The sequence below is a fragment of the Buteo buteo genome, chromosome 12 (assembly GCF_964188355.1).
Source record: "Buteo buteo chromosome 12, bButBut1.hap1.1, whole genome shotgun sequence".
In the NCBI taxonomy this organism is placed as follows: domain Eukaryota; kingdom Metazoa; phylum Chordata; class Aves; order Accipitriformes; family Accipitridae; genus Buteo; species Buteo buteo.
The window spans coordinates 30,334,134-30,356,771 of NC_134182.1; the positions used below are offsets into that span (position 1 = coordinate 30,334,134).

At 38.5% G+C, this 22,638-nt stretch overlaps 1 protein-coding gene across 7 annotated transcripts in view; it reads right to left on the reverse strand.

Annotated features, from left to right (window-relative positions):
• CHRM3 (cholinergic receptor muscarinic 3) overlaps positions 1-22,638 on the reverse strand; it is a 283,715-nt gene that overhangs the window by 26,368 nt on the left and 234,709 nt on the right. For 3 of the 7 annotated variants that reach the window (XM_075042052.1, XM_075042054.1, XM_075042053.1), the window contains exon 2: positions 12,308-12,372. The exons of the other annotated variants lie outside the window; for them this stretch is intronic. The gene's annotated coding sequence lies outside the window, so the exon portion shown is untranslated. The remainder of the gene's footprint in view (positions 1-12,307; positions 12,373-22,638) is intronic. 7 annotated transcript variants of the gene reach the window in all.

A 22,638-nucleotide genomic window follows, 5' to 3' on the forward strand; every position in this document is an offset into this window, starting at 1 on the left:
AAAAAAAATGCCAGACCATCTCCAGAAACTGCAGATTTGGTATTAAAGCCCCTCATTGCACCCACTGCCTTAGTTCACGGACTTCATGAAACAAACTTTAGTATGAGTCCATAATTTTTTCAAAAAACTGGTTAAGTCCAAACCAGCTTGTTCCTATGCAATGAAAGAAGATGTGATTCCTCAGTAAAACCTATTCCTCTGCCAAACTTTACCTTTCACTTTTCCAGTTTGGCAGTAGATCTGTACAAAACAGATCACTAGTTTGATCCTTGGCAGGGACCAATACATTGTGCGTTTATTGTCCTGGTTTCGGCTGGGATGGAGTTAGCTGTCTTCCTAGTAGCTGGTACAGTGCTGTGTTTTGAGTTCAGTATGAGAAGAATGTTGATAACGCTGATGTTTTCAGTCGTTGCTCAGTAGTGTTTAGACTAAAGTCAAGGATTTTTCAGCTTCTCATGCCCAGCCAGCGAGAAAGCTGGAGGGGCACAAGAAGTTGGCACAGGACACAGCCAGGGCAGCTGACCCAAAGTGGCCAACAGGGTATTCCATACCATGTGATATCCCATCTAGTATAGGAACTGGGGGGAGTCGGGGCGGGGGGGATCACGGCTCAGGGACTAACTGGGTGTCGATCGGCAGGTGATGAGCAATTGCCCTGTGCATCATTTGTACATTTCAATCCTTCTATTACTGCTGTTGTCATTTTATTAGTGTTATCATTATCATTACTAGTTTATTCTTTTCTGTTCTATTAAACCGTTCTTATCTCAACCCAGGAGTTTTACTTCTTTTCCTGATTTTCTCCCCCATCCCACTGGGTGGGGGGGAGTGAGTGAGCGGCTGCGTGGTGCTTAGTTGCTGGCTGGGGTTAAACCACGACAGTCCATGCACTTATATAAACACATACACACACTCCAACTTAAACAAATACATTTGTTAAAAGTTAAAAGCACATCGTAATAGGAGTGAAGAGAGGACAGTTTAATATATTGATTATGGGAGTTATTACTACCTATGCCACTGTAATATATATGCGCATTTACAGAGACTGCTGGCAAGATTGCCACTCTTCTCTCAGACCACATCTTTAACTCCTGCTAACAGCAGTTTATTATCAGGGACAGGTTAATCAAGGCTGGCCTTATCAGTTAGAAGTGAAGACATGCATGTGACAGTATGTGTATTCATATGCACACATACATATACAACTCTCCTGGAACGTCTTCTGAGTGACTATGGAATATCCATGAAACTAGAACAGAATGGTTATCAATTTTTTTTATGGCTGGCATAATTTTCTTGTACTATTTATATACACCATATTTTGTTTTTTCACAGCCGTTTTTTATAAGACACAAGTGAAATGGGAAATAACTAGGCAAAGAAATCAAGGATTCCAAGCATCTACTAGATGTTGTCATCCAACCACAACTATTCTGTGAGCAACACAATATATACATCAGTGAGTTTCTACTACAGCCTTTAATAGTTTTCTGTGTCTTTAAATGAGAGGAATGAATTCTTTGTAATGTAAGTGCTTTCCGGTAGCACACAGTTAGCCATCTCCCCTCCTGAGGAGGCAGGCTGCACCGTGATGCCTTACTTGCTCCCTGAAAAATTATTTCAGAGTTTACTCCACCCAGGCGCATGAGATGCACTGGCTATTGAGAAATAAATGGCTTTTCTCAGCTTGTTACTTTTCAAGCGATTGGTACCTCTCTCAGCACTGGTATCACACACACCTGACTCAGAGAGAGCAGCACCTGGAACTGCATCTCTCTGCACAAATAGGGAGGCAGCAGCTTTCTGCAGTTTCTGTCCTTTCTGCCTTGAGCACCTGTGCAAGATTAGTAATAATCTAACCTTGAATACGACTTCAGCAACTCTGAGGAAGAAGCAATTTACATCCTCAAATTCCTCCTTCACACTTACGCTTGCAGTTGCCTGAGTTGTTGTCTAATTTTATTGCACCAGCTGTACTACACTAAACAGAACCTGCAATTCCCAAATACCTATTACTTTGAAAAAACTCAGGAATTAGGCTGGGGTAGATTTCCCACTATCTTCTTTCATGGCTACTAATTCAACTAATAAGGATTTTCTAGGTGGTAGTGGAGGTCCCATATACAAAGGCTAGAAGCTTGCTGTTCCTTTTACAGAGTGCCAAATGCTAAGGATGTTTGCTGGAAACAAACAAAAAAATGAAGCAACAACAGAAGTGCTGAGGGTTGCCTGCCCCCTCTTCGCTTGGTCTGCTGCCAGTTTCTCGTTTACTTTTTCTTCTGCCTCTGTATCTCCATCTGAGATCCCCAAGGGCTCTTCAACAGAATCCCTGAAGTTTCTCAGATCTTTTGCAACCACACGGGTTTGCACACAGGATTCCCCAGCATGAAAAGGAACCAGCCATATGTAGCAAGTTTGGCTGGATTTCTCCTGTGAACAGTTCCCTTGTACAGACATAATTCTCAAGACTACAGTGTACAGGTAAGTGCAATGGTTGTTTAAGAGTAAAAATGTTTATTGATATTCTATGAAATTCTAAGAAAAAGCTTGATCAGTATATACTTTATATTTCTATCACAGTAGCATATATGACTCAACTTTGCTTGCAAATTCTAATTGTCACAAACAATGCAATTAAGCAACTAGAAACCAGGGGCAAGTGAAACGTGAACTCTCCCTTCCTGCAGGAACTTCTGACATTCTAGGATTTAATTTTGGCCCACCTTTAAGATTGGACTGCAATGACTTACAGCACTTTGCATCTATATAAGACAGTATTAAGCCATGCACTATCTCTACAAGTTCCATTTTTAATTTCTGGCTAGGCTAGGGCTATCTCAATATTCAGAGGCAAGAAACTTCCAAGACATACTGAGTCCAGGTAAAAATAAAATTCATTCACTGCCTATTGAGTAAAATCAGCCTGAAAAATTCATATTGATTTTTGCCAAGAGAATACTACTACAGAAAGTTTTCATGCAAATACTTTACTTCTTGGAAAGTATGTATTTTCAGAAAAAAAATTATCTGCACCTAAATTCCCAACCAGCCAGAATACAGTTCAGATATTAAATATTTGAATTCGAAAGCTCCTAAATCCAAACAGGTAATTTTGCATATTTTAGATATAAAACACACACACTTATAATACATGTATCAAATCTGGTTTTGACAGATACTTGGAACTGAATTCCATAGCAAAACATGGTTCACTAGAAATATTAAGGTTCTTTTGTCCCATTTGTTAGTGAATCAGAATCCTCAAAGACAGACAGTAAGTGAATTGTGGGCAAAAGCTAAAATAATGGAGAGAAAATGGATACTGAATCATTGCCAACGGACACTGCATTGGCTGCCCTCCTTTACATATTTGTGTAGGACCAATGGATAGTCCCTGCGCACTACCGAACTGCTTCACAGTAGCGTCTTTTGGAAAACTCACTAGTGCTGATCAGAAGAAATTACTATGCAAGTACCTGTGCAATTGCCTATGCAAAAAAAATTATCTATGCAATTGATTTTGACTTCAATAATGGAGTATCACTTGCAAATCTGAGACTAAGAGTCCAGAATCAGAGTATATATGTAAAAAGAAAATTAGTGGAATAAAGTAGAAAAGAATTATAAAAGTCCTTCTGAGAGAGTTATTTTTACAATATGCTATACTTCACGGTCATGTTCATTTGAAATATTAACTGTCCACATTAACTGGGTAGTTCATAATATTAACCCTGATTTTTGGAGAAGTTACAAAAATAAATTGCTTTGGAGAGACATCTTCATCTTTTGATGTCTTTCCTTTAATCCTGAATTAATCTTATTTTAGTAGTTGTTTAACAGGCGAACTGAAAACTTCACAAGCAGGAATAGATTTCAGGCTTAAAGTTTCATAATTGATTCTACAGCAGTTGGCATCCTTAACACTTTAAGTCTACTTGGCAGCTATATGCCTACACTAATTCAGCAGTGGTAATGTTATATATTGCAGTAAAGGGAGAAAACTCTTTCAAGGTTCTGAACTGAAGTTTTGCCATCTGAACAAAAGAAAAATAATTACATGGTTTTAAGATTTTTTTTCATACATACAAATATGTTTTTATCCTTTAGTTATAAATGAATTTCAGTTTTCCTTAGACAACTTCATGGCCCAGAGCCTTATGTGCATTTCTGTGATAACTTCATATTGAGAAGACTGAAGGCTGAAAGATATGTCAGTTGTACGACAGTGTAATAGAGTTTTGTTCCAGCCAACTTGATCTGTACAAGATACTTACAAACTAACTAAAGATGAAAGAAGAAAAATAGAAAAGTATGTGGAAATGGAGTCCTTGAGTTATGGGAAAAGAGTGAGGAAAAATGTTGTTTAAGCAAAATGACAAGTACAGGAGAAACTTAAAATGCTGCAGAGTACCAAGTAACTTTGGAAATCATATCAGAATCAGTGAGACATTATTATTCTCACAGGTCGTGTCTATATCTTTGATGAAATTATTCCCAGCAATGAAGCACAAGTGTCTCAGTAATAATGCACAGGCTGCCAGTGGGGGAAAAAAACCAATCACAATGTAGCTCCAAGAAAGGCAGGATTATATATAGTGTTATAAGGAGGGTACACAATTTTATATGAGCAGGAGGGAAGACTTCCTGGCACCATGAACTGTCAGCCTTTAGTATATGTCTGAAGCTCTGAAGGAAGTTCTTAAAATGCTAAACTGGCAAACAAACTAAAAAAGACTAAACTGGCAAAGTGAGAAGAAAAGCACTGTAAGGAGGAAACTCGTATTAGCAAGGAGGTGGGCTAGAGGGTCCAACGAGTTTTAGCTCTCTATAGTTTTTACAAATCTATGAAAATGTATAGTTTTTTAATGAAAATATATAGTTTTTTAATTTAATCTGAGAGAAGAGTTTATTTGGCACCTAAATGTTTCACAATGGAAGAAACCAGTACTAGAGAAATGAAAGACACTTGCTCTCTGCTATTATAGACTCTGAGAACATATTTACCTTTCCAGATCAAATGTTATGTGCATCAGAAACAACTGTAACGGAAAAAGCTCACTTCACAACATTCACACTTAAAACTTAATAAAAATGTGATTACAGGTTTTAAAGTTTTCATCTTCTGAAGGTCTCTTATCTACAATAAAAAAGGTTTGCAACATCTTTTGGCACATGAATGACATTTTTTGTGCCCTTTTGTGCTTGTAGGATCTTGCAGTTTTCAGTTCCCATGAAAATACTTTTCTTCCTTTATTTTTTTGGAGTCAGTTATGGTTTGCTTGCATTCATGCAAAAAGTCCTAATAACAGTAATTTGAGTAATCGTTCCCACCAATGATGACTTACTGCTCATGGACTCCATCCAGCATAAAAATTCCTGTTGCTTTGAAAGCTACAGATGTAGCCTGTGCCATGGGATGACCAGGCTGAAACATGCAGCCCTGCTGAAATAAGTGCTCAACAATGATGATAATGAGAGCTAAAGCACTTCTGTACCAGGAGTAGGGACATTTAGGCACTATTATTTTAGACTATGTCTCCTGATGATGATCACGGTCCCTCAGATTTTTTATTCTGAGTCTGTCCTTTTCTCTCAACTGGGGCTGAACAACAAAATTACTGTGCAAACCTCAGGAAAGTAATCAAAGTAATCAGAAAATATATATATATAACTTTATTTGACTGATGGAAGTGGGATGTTATTGAAAACCTGTCTCTGCCACAGCTTGATAACGAGGAGAGAGTGAGAGGTGAAGAAGTTAGCTCAGTAAGACAAAGATACTGTTCATCTTGCTTAGGTGAAGTGAAAGAGCGTGAACAGAAGAGTCACACCACTGCAGGTGGTGGCTCATTGTGCTCCTGCTCTTACGGTCACACATCGGCTGGCCGGTCGGCGGGAGACTATGGAAGGGTGAAAACTCTGCTTTTGCATCAGCTCAGTCAAATGACAGTCCCATGCCACAGTGGAACACATACGTAAAAGCTGTAATCCTGGGCAATGCAGCTCACTTGTAATGTCTCCTGTGAATATGGGAATTCCAGATTACATGGATAGGACCCACAACAGAGATGTGATTCCATGTCTGGAAATGAACTGGTGGAACAATCCATTAAGACCAAGTGTTCTTACTCAGAGTTATACTTCAATTAGTCTGTCAAGACAAAGATTTAGCCCACAGACTAATTTTAATAACTAGTTCTTGAGTCTTCTTTTGGAGAACGGTTATTTAAATGACCTTTGCAAATTCAGTGAAGAAAGAAATGCTCCTGTCAAGTAAAGAATAATAAATAAAAGTAACTAAAAGGAAATACTGAAACTCCAGGTGTTATCAGTCCTGTTTCATACAGCTCATCTTTAAAACTAAAGCAAAGCAATACTGAAGACAATTACTAAAATGCACTTGCATTAATAAAACTACTGCATTAGTGAGAACTTTACGAATTATGGTCTTCTGTTGTAAATGACATTTGAATACAGCTATTACTAACTGCAGAAGGTCAATACAAAGTTTTTCTGAGTTCATACTGACTGCAATAAAGAAGACAGTCTACTTACAGGGATTACCTCTAATTGCTCATAGTACACTTGCTTCTAAACTTTACAGGGTTAAATTTGGAAATTAAGAAGGAAATACGTTGGGTCTTAAAGTAAAGCCTCTATTGTATTTCCTATGTGAAAAATATACATGCTGGAAATAGATAACTGCAGTAATGGCTCATTTTAAGCAACGTAATTTCATCCTTAAAAAACTGCTATGAACAAGAGATTTCCTGTATTAGCATGCCCACAGACAAAATTCTCAGTGTCTGGTAACTTATGTTACCCCTTCACTCCTACCTGCCTTTCCCCCCAGTATTAGAAGTGTGACATTACAGTCTATAATTCTATCTTTAATTGTGGTTCTTCACAGTAAAATAATAGATATCATTAACAAAAACATTTATTCCTAGTTTTCACACTGCATTTCTTCTCGGTATATACAAACCAATAATCACAAACATATCTGCAAATCTATTTTTTACTTTGGAGGCTGTGTACTGAAGGCTTTACCTTTATGACCAAATCCTTACAAAGATTTTCTTCTCCAGAGAAAGACATTTTTTTCATTTGTGACAATCTTTGTTGTCAGTTTGGTTAAAAACTTTGATCTTAGACTTCCTTGACACATTTTCTTTACAAAGTAAAAATGGATTTATTCTACTGAAAATGACATGCTTCTTTTATCCTAGTGTACAAACAAACCGCCAGCCTAATTGGAAATATCCTTTAAAAAGTAAGTTTGAGATACAAAATCCCTGCAGGAATCAATTACAAGAGCATGCTAATCTCAAACAGAAGAAAAATAAAAACTGAAAGACCCTGCTGAAAACAGTGATGGCTGTAGAACAGTGGAATTTGCTTGTGGATAATAGTTACAAAAAAATGTTCAATGCTGCTACATTTCTAATCCTCTCTGTTAAAGAAGACTATTTAAAAATATTTTCTATTTAAAGTTTATTTGTGAAACAAAGAAAGAGGAATGTATTTTATTCACTACCAACTATGTAGAGTGTTAAACTGTAGGCAGGTTAGTCTATAGGGTTATGTCCATTTTTTTCAAAGAAAGCAAGAGTGAAAAAAAATTGGTAGTGAATTACGTTTAAGACATCACTTGCATTGTCGCATAGTAGCCTAACCTGTAATGGAAAAAATCATGATGAGTAGTCTGACTAGATGACACTTACTTCCAGAGGTTTACCAGGAGATGAAATGTGAACTTGATGTGAACATTGGCCTGTATCTAAGGGCAGCTGCTGATTACCTGTGAGTTCAAATGCAATACATATGATTTGGATCTGCAACATTTCCCAAAGTACAGTCAACCACTTCACTGGATTTTCAGAAAGAAAAACTGGAAACCATTGATGCCTCACATCAGGACTGACTCTTCCCCGTGACTCTTCTGCAAACTACAACCAGTTTCAGTGACAAAAAAGGGTAAAATACATATCGTAAAATTGCTGAAACAGATATTAGAAGCCTTTAAGTGGGTGACTCGTCTCAGCAAGGTATTAGAAAAGCAAGATGAGGCCTTCAGGATACGAAATGTATTAGGAAACAGCTCACAACCTAAGCTGGAGGGTCTACTTCACAACACCTTACCATCTCATGTGAACATACTGCACGATTTTCATAGCTTTGAACATTCATGAACAAGTGTTTCCCATGCTTTGTCCTGCAGTCCTCTCCACCCAACAAACCATGTAATGTGTGGGAAAGCTAGGCCTGAACATCAGCTAAAAGCATCTGAAGAAAGCTGTCTGCTTTTTCCTCAGGCCTAATTGCCCTCCCTACGCATAGTTTTTCTTATGAGCCAAGGCTGGATATTGTGTTTTAGAAGTCCACAACGCCTCAGAATAACACAAATCCATGTATCCCACAGACAGTCAATTGTCCTTCAAGTGGATGTGGCACCTGCACAGATTTCACCACACTGTGCAGAACGAGTGGTAATTTTCCATCTGTGAATAGTGTTGATACAGCAGCAATCAGCCTTGCATCCAGGCCCAGCTCTACATTGCGCCTACCCAAAAGCAATGAAAATTAAAGAAGAGAGATGTTGCTTTAATCAACTGTGCTGCAGAACTTCTGGCCATTTACAGAGTCTCCAGCCAGTCTGAGACATGCATGTTCTGCACTGGTTCATATTGGCTCAGAGTATGCATATATCTATACATCTCCAATGCCAGAGCACAGGCAGCATAACAGAGGTGCCACTTTTGGGTGTTACTGGCATCTTATCTACAAAAGTTGGCAAATGCACAAGAAGTGAGGAATTACGGGATTCCATGACAGAATTAAATGAAAAATCTAAAATATCAATAGATATATATTTTATCAGTCTTTGGCAGGATTTTCAGGAAGAGTTGAAACATGCAAAACTTGAAGAGAGAGGTTTATGAGTGAAAGCAAACCAAGTGAAATGTTCTAGTCCTAATGAAATAGGATTTATGCGGTCACTAAATATATTCAGTAAACACCCACAATGGACACAATCCTCAGCCTTACTACTGAATTTGTATAGGGCATCTGTATGGGGCACCATAAACCATATGCTTTATAACAGATAAAACTAGCAATTGTTCATTTGTGAGATCCAGATGGATTTGGCTTGGTATGAAGTTCCTTTGTATATGTTTTCCTGAAAGGGATTTGAATTCAAACGCAAAATCTCTTTTCTGGCTATTTTAGTGTATAACTGATGGTAGCACATGTTATTTAGTATGGCCTGCTAGTTTTTCTGGTTGAGGGCTGTACTCCGAACTGGGCTAAAGGCTTTTCATTAGTGTAAGCAAAATGAAGTTATGAGGAGAAAGCTGCTGGGGATGAGGGCCAGAACCAGTTAAATTTTGATGCGTTGTGCAAGATTTTGGGGCAGAGTTCTCTACCTTTCTCCCTTCAAGCTGATTTGATCTCTGTGGGGACACAGAGATTTTTCCTATGGACTTTAGCCTGTAGTGAAGGCACAATCTGGCTGAGACTTGACCGCAAATTTTCCCCTACTTTGCAAATAGGTGACATAAAACCTGAGCACCATATTGGGGACTTACCAGGGACTGCTCCCACAGGCAGCGTGGAGGTGGGTATCCCACCTGCGCAGAAGGTGTATTATGAAGTGGAGGACATTTGGGAAGATAAGGAGGGAAGATGCTTCTACATCCATCCACCTTCAAATCTAGGTCTGTATATTGAACAGAAGTCAGGGAGGAAAGCACGGCCAAGGAGACTTGTAGATATGTCTAAATTACCCTAGGCAGCAAGTGAGAGATTAATTCATGACCTGTGGAGAGCAGAGATTGGGGAAGTGAGTGTCTCAGCGTAGGGAAGCCCAATGCCTGTAGTGGTCATTCAGGACAGTGCTTCTTGCCATGGGCTTTAAGAGGCTGTAAAGCCTAAAGCAATACAGAGCAACAGAGCTCCAGGAGACCTGGAACATCTTTTTTTGGAAAAGTTGAAACTGATAGCAGCCAAATTCTATTCCCTAAGTCTTAATGCAGGTTCTAACATAGCAAAGCTAATTGCAAAATAGTAACTATGTAAGGCTACTTTAGCTCAGCTAGGGTATTAAAAATGCTGTATTTGATACACCTAAGATTGTCCTTGCAAAAAATGCATTAGAGAAATCTTGAATAAACAGTGATTTTCCACACTTCAAGGACTTCTCCACTTCTTGAATTTAAAACACAAAAGAAAAAGAGAAGTAGATACATACAATTTCAATTTTAAACTCTCTTCAATTTCAAACTCAGTTTCAAACCACAACCTCTTTATGATATGTTTTTAAATTGGAAAACATGCCTATGCAGAGAGGTAGCACAAAGTTTATGCAGCAGTTAGGTCCCAATAAGCTCATCAAATTTTAACTTAATTTTCTTCCTAAAGCTGTATTAGTCTTCTCAACAGAACTTTATTTCATCCTAAATGAATACTTTCGTTAAATCTTTACCCAAATATTAATCTAAAAGAGTACCAAGGAAGTACCAAAATAGTATTGGTTCCTACAATATTAGATTTTACTTTTATAAAGTGCCTTCATCTTAGACAGTATTTAAGCAGCTTATGTATGCCTGCAAAGCATATTGAGTTTCTAAGGTAAAAGTGTCCAGGTAAGAGCACAATATCTGTATTAGGGCTGTTACATATATGAGGTAATACAATACAACTGCAGTTTCTTATTTACTATATTTGCCAAAGATATTCAAACTATGCGTAATTATAATCTTGTCAAGGATAAAATACAAACAAACAAACAAAAAACCCCACCAAACCCTGCCCAGCTTTCAAATATTTTATCTTACAGTAATATAGAGTGATTGGAAATTTAAAAAAAAAAGAAAAAGAAGAACTGTGATAGCTAAAAATTAGAGTAATCTTTCAGTTTTGTTAGGATCACATATTTCTGTAGTAACTTAAATGAATTATTATTTTTAATTCATTAAAATTACTGCAGAACTATGTCCACAAGTTCTGAATTTTGCTTCATGAAAATGTAGTTATGGTTTCGTCTTAACTGAGAAGACTGGATTGTTTCATGTCCAGCCAGGCTTGTTTGGAAAGTCACAGCTTCATTGCATTTGACTGGTCTGACTTTTTCTGTAGGATTTTCTTTATTGATAGAAAACTTTGGCAAAATTTTGCAACGAAGATATTAGAAACACTGGATCACACAGCTAAATTGCTGTATAGTAAATGAAAAAAAGAAGGAACAGTTGTGATTGATAGTGCTGTTATATTAGATGTTCTGACTGTAAACTAAGTTGTAGTCAGAGACCATCCCTTCCTTCCGTGTTTCTGCCATGGCTCCCTAGAGTGACGGGTCACCCTGTGACTGGTGTCTGCAGTAACTCCAGGCACAGTTGTGCCTTCAACGTACGACTGACCTAACACTTCTAGCCAAAGAAAAAAAGCTTCCTGAATCCTCTTGGTGCTTCTCCAAGATGGAAGGTTGTCGAACCTGTCATCTCTGCTTTTGTCTGAAGTGCAGAGAAGGCATAGTTACACATTTCTGAGTTCAGGTTTCAGATGTGGAAAGACAAGTCTCCTGAGCTGTGATTAAAGCCGATTAATCAGTTTAACCTCCTGAGAAACACACATTTCACCTCTTGCTGCCCACATCTTCCCTCCCTCTTCTCCTCCCTAGGAGATTCCTGTGCCTCTGCAGAAGCAACAGAACACTAAAAAAAAGCAATCAATTTTCTAACAAACTTTTAAAATGTTTATGTGCTGGCTTCGTTTCCCATTGGTTATAATTATTAACTGCCATTACATTTAGGTCCTGTTCCAAATCAGAAGTAGGAAGCCCAAACTTTACTGTAAGGGCTGTTCTTTCATTACTCTTCATCTGGTTATTAGCAGGAAGTGCTAAATAATCCAGAAGTTCCTTTATTATCATTAAATGTCAAATCTTACATTGCAAACACAAACAGATCTTATAATACATCAGATCCTCTCATACATCACGTAACTTTAGCTGCCATCATCAAAGTAACCAGCTACCTCTTAGCCATGACACAGAGATGTTTTTCGTTAAAAGAAAGCAGCAAGTTGTTTTTAGTATGAAAAAATAATGTCTTCTATATACCTCTAGTAAATACACAATGAACACAGTGGTTCCAATGTAAATAGCCTATATCAATCAGCAATCCACTCATACTTGTGCTTGATGGCCAAAACCACCAAAAAGTTTAAAATATTTCATGTTCTCTTTACTACTATCAGTTGAACTGACTGCATGCTTTCAGGGAAATTTAAGAATTGGACTTACAGAACCTCTGGTTAGTTTGCTGCAAAGTGGTCACTGCAGTCTGATAGGCAGCATTTCTTAGTACACTGAAATTGAAATAACATGGGCTGAAATTGTGATTCTGAAAAGAAAGTTGCAATACAAACCTAAATAAAAAAGAATTCATTTCTAAACTGAGATTAAATCACCTTCAAGAAAAGCCTAGAAGCAGTTATTGTAACATTCACATTAATCCTTCGAGTTGCATTTTAAATTTCAGGGTAGTGTGAAGAAAAGCTTGGAAATGTTAAAATAATTTTCAGGAACTGTAAATCTTGTGATTTATTTTCTAATTTATATCAGCGTAAACTTAGAGTAACCTCACTAGAACATCAGAGTCACTTCAAGCTTACGCTGATGTGAACTAGGGTAAAATATAGTCCCATTAACCTTTCCTTGATTTGTCCCTTAAAGAGCAGTAAAGGATACAGGAAATTAAAGAAATTATCCAGTGGATTATATTTCCATAAGACTCTGTAAACGACTGCAAATGACTCATGTCATTTTCAAAAGAAAAGGAGCTACCATTAATTTTCTGCTCTGACTAGAGACCATCAGAAGATGGTGTAGGAGCTGAAGGATAATCATTTTTCTAAGATGATCAGGCCTTGAACTCTCAAGACGAGCATGAATAATCACAACTAAGGATGTATAAGTATACATATAGCTGTGGATATATCCACATATATGGGACTTTGGAAGATGGAGCTAAAAGACTGCTTAGCATGGCCTGGTTTGATGTTCACGTTGGGTGATAAAATGCCTGTTTTCATCTCTCTTACAAATACTGCAACTTGCACCAGGTCTGATTTATTTTGAATAGTTCAAAACATCACTCCCTCCAGTCTAAATTCATTTTCATCAATGTCAAGCCTTATCTGCATCACCAAGTAAAAACTACATTTTACAGTTGCCATGACAAACAAATAATGAGTTTTGTTTCATTATCAGAAGTATTCATCGGTAATTCATTAAGGTACAACTGCTGCCTACAGGTCCTCCCCTCTAATCACATCCTAAACAGTCTCCTGCCTGACATTACGCTAAAGTTTGCTTTCCATACTCAGAGTGATACTCCTAACTCCTGTGTATTTGATTTTGCTGTTTTCATTTAACTGATTTGCAAGGAAGGACACATGTACAAACCCTACCACCTTCTGCATACACTCTTTTCTTCCTTTCTCTTTCTCTCACACTCAGTTACATCAAATATCCTGGGAAGACTGGGAAGAAGCTACTACATGGAAGTGAATATTTTTTATCATATACTTATGTAAACAGTTTCTGAAACATATAGTTTGAAATAATACAGCACTTCTTTTCTAATTTTAATGGGTCATCCAATCACCATTGAATAATATAAGACAGGTATATGAATGCTTTTAACTGCTCTTCTGACTAGATAACAACCAGGAATATGCACCTTGGATTGTTAAACTTTCTTTCAGTTCTAAAACTATGCACTCCCAGCTCTGGTGATAAAGAAGGACTGATTGGTATTAACATTTTCCTTTCCTTTTCCATCTGTAAAAACAACTAGGCAGCATATGCTGGATATTAGTATGGATACACGGACCTTCTATCATAGTGTAGCATTCATAAACTGACAGCTATTTCTACAGGTTGGCAAAGCAAACAAAATAGAATAAAGCAACTGTAATTGAGGTTTGTAAAGAAAGTTGGTGGAGTGTTGTTCAGATAAAGAAAGGGCCTATGGTTATTTGCACTGGCTTATTCCAAGAATAATTATTTTTTCACTTTTAATTATGAATTCTCCTTGGGAACACAATAGAAAATTTGGTATTTTTTTTCCTTATTTGCATAAGGGTCATGTACAAAATTGAGAATGACGGCCCAGACTTTTATGTAATTGCCTTTTATTAAATGCAAAAGCTACACACAAAGAGTCTGCCACACAGAGAATACTAATCTCATTATTCATACCCTAGGCAATAGTGCTTCTGGTCACAAAAAGAGACATTACAACATATTTAAAAGTTGTACTGCTATATATTAATGGCTGTTAAATTACCAGAAAAAGTTTCCTGGCATGACACACGCAACTCTTGTCTCTTATGGCAATGGCACTGAAGTGTTCAGTACAAATACGCCTTCTGGAAACAGAGACTTACACTTTCTAGTGCAAATATGGGGTTTGTGCTTCAAAAAAAGACATCCAAAATGACCCTATGGATGACTTTGAAGTATTTAACTGTGCTGCAGAGATTCCCATATTTTTCAGACTCCCACATGGTGCCTAAGAATGCACACTTGTAGGTGAGTTTGTCACCAACAGACACGTAAATATTTTCCTTGGACTGCCCCAGGAGGAGATCAGCAGAAGGGTCTGCAGGCACTGCCCTTCCCCTGCTGCTGCCTCGCTTCTTTCCTTGCCCTCCTCTTCCCTAGAACCTCCTGGTGAAGGGGTTGGGAAGCTTCCGAGCACCCTGGCAGAACTGCACTTCTGAACGTGCATGATAGCAGATGAATCCCAAATCTGTGATATTGCAGGACCTGTCTGGTGCCTCTATAACCAAATTATTATCTGCTATCTCTGATGCATTGATCTCAGTTTTAAGTATGTTGCCAGGTTTTCATGGTCACCACACTCAGAATAAATACTAAGTTTGGAAAGAGTTCAGCTGCTTCTGAAATACCTAAATAGGAGCCAGATTTTGTTTTAAAAAAATTAAATCCACACAGTGCCAGTGTTGCTTCCATGCTTAGATGATGCGGTTCACACACAAATGTTGCAAAACTCCTGTAAAAACTAATGCTTATTTTCTGAATTGTCCTTCTAAACAGGACAAAGGAGGAGGAGACTAGGAAAGAAGAGAGAGTTTCGCTCTCTGCTTAGCTAGAGCACTGTGTGGGAAAATGAAACGATCCTCAGGTTTGGAAGTGAGTGCGTTAGAGTGTGACCCTGGCAGACTGCATCGCGGGTTGCAGGAGCACCGCCAGTCTGAGCTGAGTGCTCCTCTCCTCCATCTCTTGAAATATTACCTTGACAAGAAATTTTTGTTTTCTTTCAAAACAAATTGAAAAATTAAAGCAGAACAAGAAGCAATGTGGAGAGGGCACATTGGATGATGAGGCTGGGGGAGAAGAAAGGGAATGAGAGCAGAAGAGGTGAGAAAGGCTTTAACATTTCAAAGGAAATATTCTTGTCACCCTTCCTCAAGCTGCTCTTTGCAGTGAGGTTTTCAGGGATCAAGGCTATATATCAACATGCGCAAGTCACCTCAATTTTGACATTTCCTATTTTTGCAGAGCTTTTGATATTGGAACACTAATAATGGATGGACCTTTTAACATGGAGTTCAGCATGTAATTCTGATTTCTAGCTCTTCAAAGATCTAAAGTCTGAATTGTTTTGAGGAATCCTTTCATTAAGGATACTTTCCTGATTTGTCCACACAAAAATGTATTTACATTTATATGCTGTATTTTCTACATGCTCCTAGTCTGAATATATTGACATATTTTCCTTTTTTCTAGACACAAGCTAGTCATACATTGTGATTTTAATTAACTGTAAAAATAATAAAAAACTTAACTGACAACAAATAAATATATAAATAAATAAACAGTGGGAGTCTAGGACTCTAGGGACCAAAAAGCCTGTGAGAAACCAATGCTCAGAATACTGATTTCTTATAAACAGTAAGAGCATTAAAATACCTCTCAGCCTGACATTTGGCTGAAAGTTGTGTATTGATTGTACTGAAGTGATTCCACAAAACCTTGCTGAGACAGGCAGTGCTAATCAAAAAGACAATGAAAATCTTCAACAGGAATTTCATCTTTTCAGAAAAAGAACAGTAGGATGAATGTTTCTTGTACAAGCTTTTAATTATTTCTAAATTATCAGCAGTCTTTTGACAATGAAGGAGGTGGATTATAACGGTTGCTCTAAATGCAAAGGAAAACAGCTTTGCCAAATGAAGGAAATGTGCATTATTGCAAGCCTGTATTGACCATGTAAGATGAAGAACATGTCCTTAAAAACGACAGAGCAAATTAACCTGTTTGATAAAACATGTGACAGCTCCCTGGATTTGCTGACTACTTTACATAATTACAATAGCTCTTCAACAATGTCATTCCCCATAGATCATTTTAGTCATTTTCCCAAGGCACATTAATTCTTGCCGCTTTTCCAATTTAACTCATTTACCTCACTCCTATTTACTGAAGTTTACTCTTTTTTTTCTTACCCTTGATCATTTCCTACTGTTTAATGGAAGCCAATCCTACGAATTCATGGCAGTCATTTCAGGAAAACAGAAATGTGAACCTCTGCTTATGTGAATATCATACGCAAACCAGCAGACCTGCTGCTGTGCTCCTCTTTGCTGAGGATGTAAAGCCCTGTGCCAATGATTCCAAAACTGGATACCTAAACCTAAGTACCTAAATGTATGAGCATAAATCTGAGCTTCTGATTCCGAAACTCTGAGTCACTCTCTAATTACTGGACCTCCCAGGGCATGCAGAAAGCACATGGACCTGAATTCTTCATCCAGCCCAAGTGAGAGACGCTGCTGCCTCCTCTGCCAACTCCTGGTCCCCCAGCTACTCTGGATTCATCTTCTGCCCACAGGGAAACGGAGGGCTGACGGTGCTGGTATTTTGTGTAGTAGCAGAATATGTCATGATGGTAATGTACCTCCCCGGTACATTTCCCAGGAAACCTCATGGGAATAGCCAGGGCTCCTTTTGCAGTATTTCTGCCACACAGCCCCAGTACACCTGCTTCCAACCTCATGACAGTCATTTAACACCCTAGGATCCCAATCCAGCATGATTTCCTTTCAGGTTATAATTACCTTGCAGCTGGCTTTGTTTCTATCTACCTCTTCATAAAGTGAAATAATGAAATGGAACAGACAAGTTAGCCCCATCATTCCACACATTAAATGACTGAAAGCCTGAAAGCAGAGAAAGACAAAGGGAAAAGCAAACAGAAGCAGGTTTCCAAGAACTCTCTCAGTATTCATCTTATACGTTATCTTGGATACGATCTGGATTGTTTGGCACCATACGCGATGTCACTGGCTTTCCTGCCAGAAGTCCCAGGGCTCAAAGACCCTGCCAGTTAAGAACTTGTTATATGAATTGCTGCTTGAAAATTATCTTTATTAAGGGAAGAATAATGGTATAGCAAGCTAAGAAACTGCATTAAGAATGGTGTAGTGCTGAAGACACTTGTAGTTCTTGTCATTGCACCCACGCGGATTCAGAAATTATAACCAATGTGTGTAGCATTGTACAGTGGTCTTCTTCTATGGCTGTTCTTTGTAATACCTCAAGAAACACATGTGGGCACGGCACATCATAGCAGAAGTTGCACCAACTGTTATATCTTTTTCACTGAAACTACCATGTAGGTAATGACATAAGGGGTTATAATTTAGAACAACATACAAAAATCTGAAAATGATAAGGAAGTTCTAAAATATTTTCCAAATAGACTGAAAGAGTTCAGCCCCTACCTTAAAAATCTATGCAAAAGTTGTGCATAAATTCCTTTGATGTGACTGCTAGACTTATAAGCTCCTCATAACAGGCAATTTTGATAATCTAATCTGCTTATTAGAATGTGTTTTGCTTATTTTACCATGAAATTGTTATTTTTTTCCTTAAATTACCTATCATACTGCTGTATTTCACTCCTTTCTGTCATTTTCTTCTATTGCTAACTGAAATAAATGATAAATACAAATGTGACATAAATTTTGGCTGAACATTTCAACAAAATTTCCACAGAATCATTCTCTTCCTGGCAGTATCTTTTTCTGGCTCAGGGAACTATTCCGATTCACTGACTCTCCTATCTTCAAACTAATACAACCTTACTCATCTGTTTTCCAGCGAAAGTCAGAAGAATAATGTTGGCTTGCTCAACAGGCACAACATCAACACCTGGTTAAAGTCTGCCACCATCCATGAAAAGCTCTGAGGACCTTCTGACTTTTTACTGAAAAGGCACATACCTGTGCTCATCTGAAGTACTTCATACTTCAAAACAATAAACAGATCCATTCAAAATAAAAGATTTATATGCTAACATAATATGAATGTAACTTATTGCACTATCCATGTTATCATTGTTGTCTTCTCAGAAACTAATTTAGTGATTTTTTTTCCTTTTAATATCAGAGGGTTGCACGAAAAGATAAAGGCCTTATTCTTACGGGTATCCCAGTAAATAAAGCAGAAAAGCTAAGTAAAAAAAATATTTGTATTTTATATAAAGAGAAGTGCTTTGAAATGGACTTTCATAATGTATCAATGATTTGCTAAGTGGATCTATTGTCAATGCATTTTGGCTGTCAGCTATTCTCACTATGTTATTTAAGTACTATAATCAGTTCTTACCTCATAGCACAAACTATAAACTTCAGATTTGCAAGGAAATGAAATGTGGGAAAATAAACAGGAAATGGTAAAGCAAACACATCCATCTGCAGAAGGAAACTGCCTCTCAGAATGTATTTGTTTAGAAATAAATAAATGGATATCACAGAACATGATACTTGATGTAATTTGTATTGCAAGCTAATTAAAAAGGGAGACAAAAACTACGTGAATTGCTTTATATTCAAACCTTTCCTTTGAGTCTTCACTGATTCTATGAACAAAAGTTAATCTGTTATTACTCAGACATCACCCATTCTGCCTTTAGTGGGAGCTTTGTATCAGTTAAGTCTCAACAAGTGGCCACCCACTAATAAAGATAGAGCTGCTACCCAGAAGGGCAGACAGTCATGATTTAGTGTGACATTAGAAGTAAACTCAAATAGTGAAAAGGGGATTAAGCAAACAGAAAAGAAGGACAAGTGTCAGTACAATAAAATGACAGGAAGTTATCTGGAAGGATATGTCCTAGTTGTCCTAGAGAAAATGAGAACTGAAAGGCTGGAGGCAGGAAAAGGGTCCAGAATGATGTGCATTTGAAAGCTGTTCGCATAGAAAGAACAGGGTCATTTAAGGAGAAGAGAAGACAGTCAAGCTGATATACTTTAGTTTTGGACATTCCTGTATATTCCTTTATCACTTCTTGATTTTGCAATGAGAGTTGCCTTATATCCGCTTAGTTGATATCACATTCAACTCCTTTTGATGTCAAACTTGAGACAACGTCCCATGACATATTTATTCTCACAGCGTAGCTGCGCACCTCAACACCACTTGCTCCTGGGCCAGCCTCTTTCAGCCTCTGCCTCCCTGAACAAACTGTTCTTGAGACTGCCCAGTGGCTCCAGAGTGGTGACCTGGGAGATTTACCCTCTGAACCCCACAACACACTGAAGGAAAAAGGAGGCTCTGGATAACATACTCATCCCTAGGCCATTGACGTCCCTCATATCATCACCAAAAAATATAAACCTGGATGATTAGAGTTAGCCTTTCTTAAGGATGGATGGCCTAAGACACTGGGTAGGACAGCAATAGACTCTTTATTCAGCAGGCCTCATTTCAGTCTCTGTTGTGCACATTTTCTCATTTTGTATTCATAGGTACTGAAACTGTATAAAAAGGCTCATTCAAAAATTAAAAAACAGTTTTGCCAAATGTTACCCAGAAAGTATTGCCAGCCTTACCCTCTTGCATTTTACCATGTAGTGTCTTCACCAAGGTAGACAATGCTTCTTTGTTCAATACTGCAAGCATTACAAACATCAGAATAAAAAATAAAACATAACTTAAAAAATATCAAATGCAAACTTTGCCTGTGACCATGCTAAAGTATACTATTAATTATTAAACTATTGCAGTATTTATAAACTCAGTAAATTGCTTGTTAAAGTCCATTAACATTTTCCTTTTTATTTCTTCTGGCACTTTGTCATTTATTAGCACAGTGAAAGTTCCTGGAAGATCTAACTGCTACTACCTATATCTTAACATGTTTGGCTTTTTTATATTTAACCTGGGCTTGCAATTTTTTTTCGCTTATTATCCTGGGGTTTAAGTTAATGACAACATTGCTGTTTTACATTCTCAGCTGCAACCTCGCCTCAATTTTGTGTGTCTGGAAAGTTAGTGCTTTCAAGCTTCAATGGCACACTCAAAACTTAATAACCTCTCTTGAATTAGAACACTGCAACCTACGTAAACAACATTGAGTCAAACTTCAACCTACAAAGACAAGAATTACAGTCTCATTCATAATCATATGAGGCCATGCCCCATTGTGGCAGCCTTCAGAGATGTCTGCATAACACTCATTTTCTGAACCCTGAATGTGGGACATGAGGCACTTGAAAGCAAAAGCCTTCACAGTCAGAGCTAAACCAAATCCATAGCAGAGCAGTATAGAAGTGGTTCTGAAATCCTGTCAAATGCTGATTGGCATCCTGTGGTGCTTAAAAAAATTTGGTTAAATCTTACTGCAACTCCTGGAGCTAGAAGAGAAGCAAATTCTTTTTTTCTTCAGTTTGAGCTATCAGATTTATGGCAAAACCTGTTCCCCCCCCCCCGTCTTCCTGAATTACTGTCTGGGTGGAATCTGATGAACTCGTCCATTTGTCTTAGCCAGTAACTAGCTCCAACTGTACTGGGCTAAGCTGGTCTGGAAAACCAAGGTATACAGGTGGATATACACCCATAAAAATGGGGGCCTGGTGTGGGACTCTGGAGAAGAGGCTGCGTGCTGAGGCTCCAGAAACTTGTCCCTGCATGAGGACACGTTCTACAGAGGTGAGAAAGCTGGCTGTCAGGCAGCTGGTTGCGGAGAGCCAGCCCTCGGTTGTGCCCCTCTAGAACAAGCTCCTCCACCTGCCTGTCTGGGAGCGTCTCACTGGGTCTGCGGCTGAGGCGTCTCGGTTGCTTTATTCAGTCTAAGCAGTAACTGCTGACAACCTTCTTCTTCACTCCCAGCTATGCCTTCCAGCCTCTGCCTTGTTGTCAGCGTTAGGATTTGAGCTATCGTAGATAAACTCCATGTATCTGTCTATCTGTGAGGTGAATTTGTGGCTGGATCGGGTCGCTGAGCCACTGGTGTTGGGCCACAGGAGGGAGAGGAAGGGCCGGCCAGGGCTAGCAGGGCACTACTGACCCTTGCAGCTCCACCTGACAGTTTGAGCACTGAATGCATCAATGCTCAAAGAGAGTGAAGACCTGCAGACTGCTCTGTGTTTCTGCACAGGCTTCTCTGCCCCTGGGATCGTCATAGCAAACAGCATCATGGCGCAGGTAGGAGTGCTACCGACTATCAGGGACTAGTAGCAGTGCAGGCCAGTGCTTGACAGAAAACTGCAGAACATAGCAGGGAATACTGCATCTGAACAGTGACAGCTCGAGGCTTTCAATGGAACAATCATTAATGTGATCTACCTAAAGCCTTATGTGCATGGCATTTGTTTTAAAACAAACTGCCCTCAAGAAACATCCAGATCAGAGATTTGGTAAGTAACCTGATCTACCTTGTTTCAAGCTGAATAACAAAACTAAACATACTCTGTAAAACAAGAGCGATGTATGTTTCTGTCCAAAGGCTAGAGGTGTTAGGAATGCTACAGCAGCTTTTCAGAATTCAGCTGCATTAGCAGACTGCCAGGCTCCTAACAGAAGAAAACCAGTAATACGACAATTACATAGGTAAACAGGACAGCACCTGAAATTCCAGTAAGCACCAGCTAAGCCAGGTGAATGCTATTGTAACACTCTGTGGGAGTCCTTCAAGATTTCATAGCCAGAGAATTTGAAAGGTTAGGTGCTGGGCCCTTCAGTCCCCAGCCTAAAAAGAAATGCTTACAAGTTTGCAGCGTCAGCTAAGATGGTAACACAATTATAAAGTACTGCAGGAGAAAATTAGCACACTTGAAGCTAAGCCATCAAGCAGTGAAGTTAGGAATTACATTAACTTTGGCTTCTTCCATATATTTATCCTGCAACAGGTAAGTAAAGGCTGGATGCAGCCACAAAGGTGATAGGGCTGGTGGTAGCCTCTCCCCTGGGGTGTGACTGCTCCCTAACCCATTACCCTGAATACAACCACAGTGGGACTCCAGTGACGGATGTCCAGTGTGAGGATCAGAAGACTCTTCTGAAGCAAAGTCATATAACAGCAATGACAACAGCAAGACAAAAAAATAAAAATCTACTGTAAGATAAGGTTATATAGAGGCACAATGGTACAGCACTTACAGCACTGACAAGACAATGACTGTTCCATGAAAAATTCTCAGGTTTTTATATTTGCTTTCATCCTACATTAATGCCAGCACAAAAGCTTTGTAGGAAGCTACAAAGCTTTTTGTAGGAAGACTTGAAGTGCGAGAAACTACACTGTGCATGACTGCAGG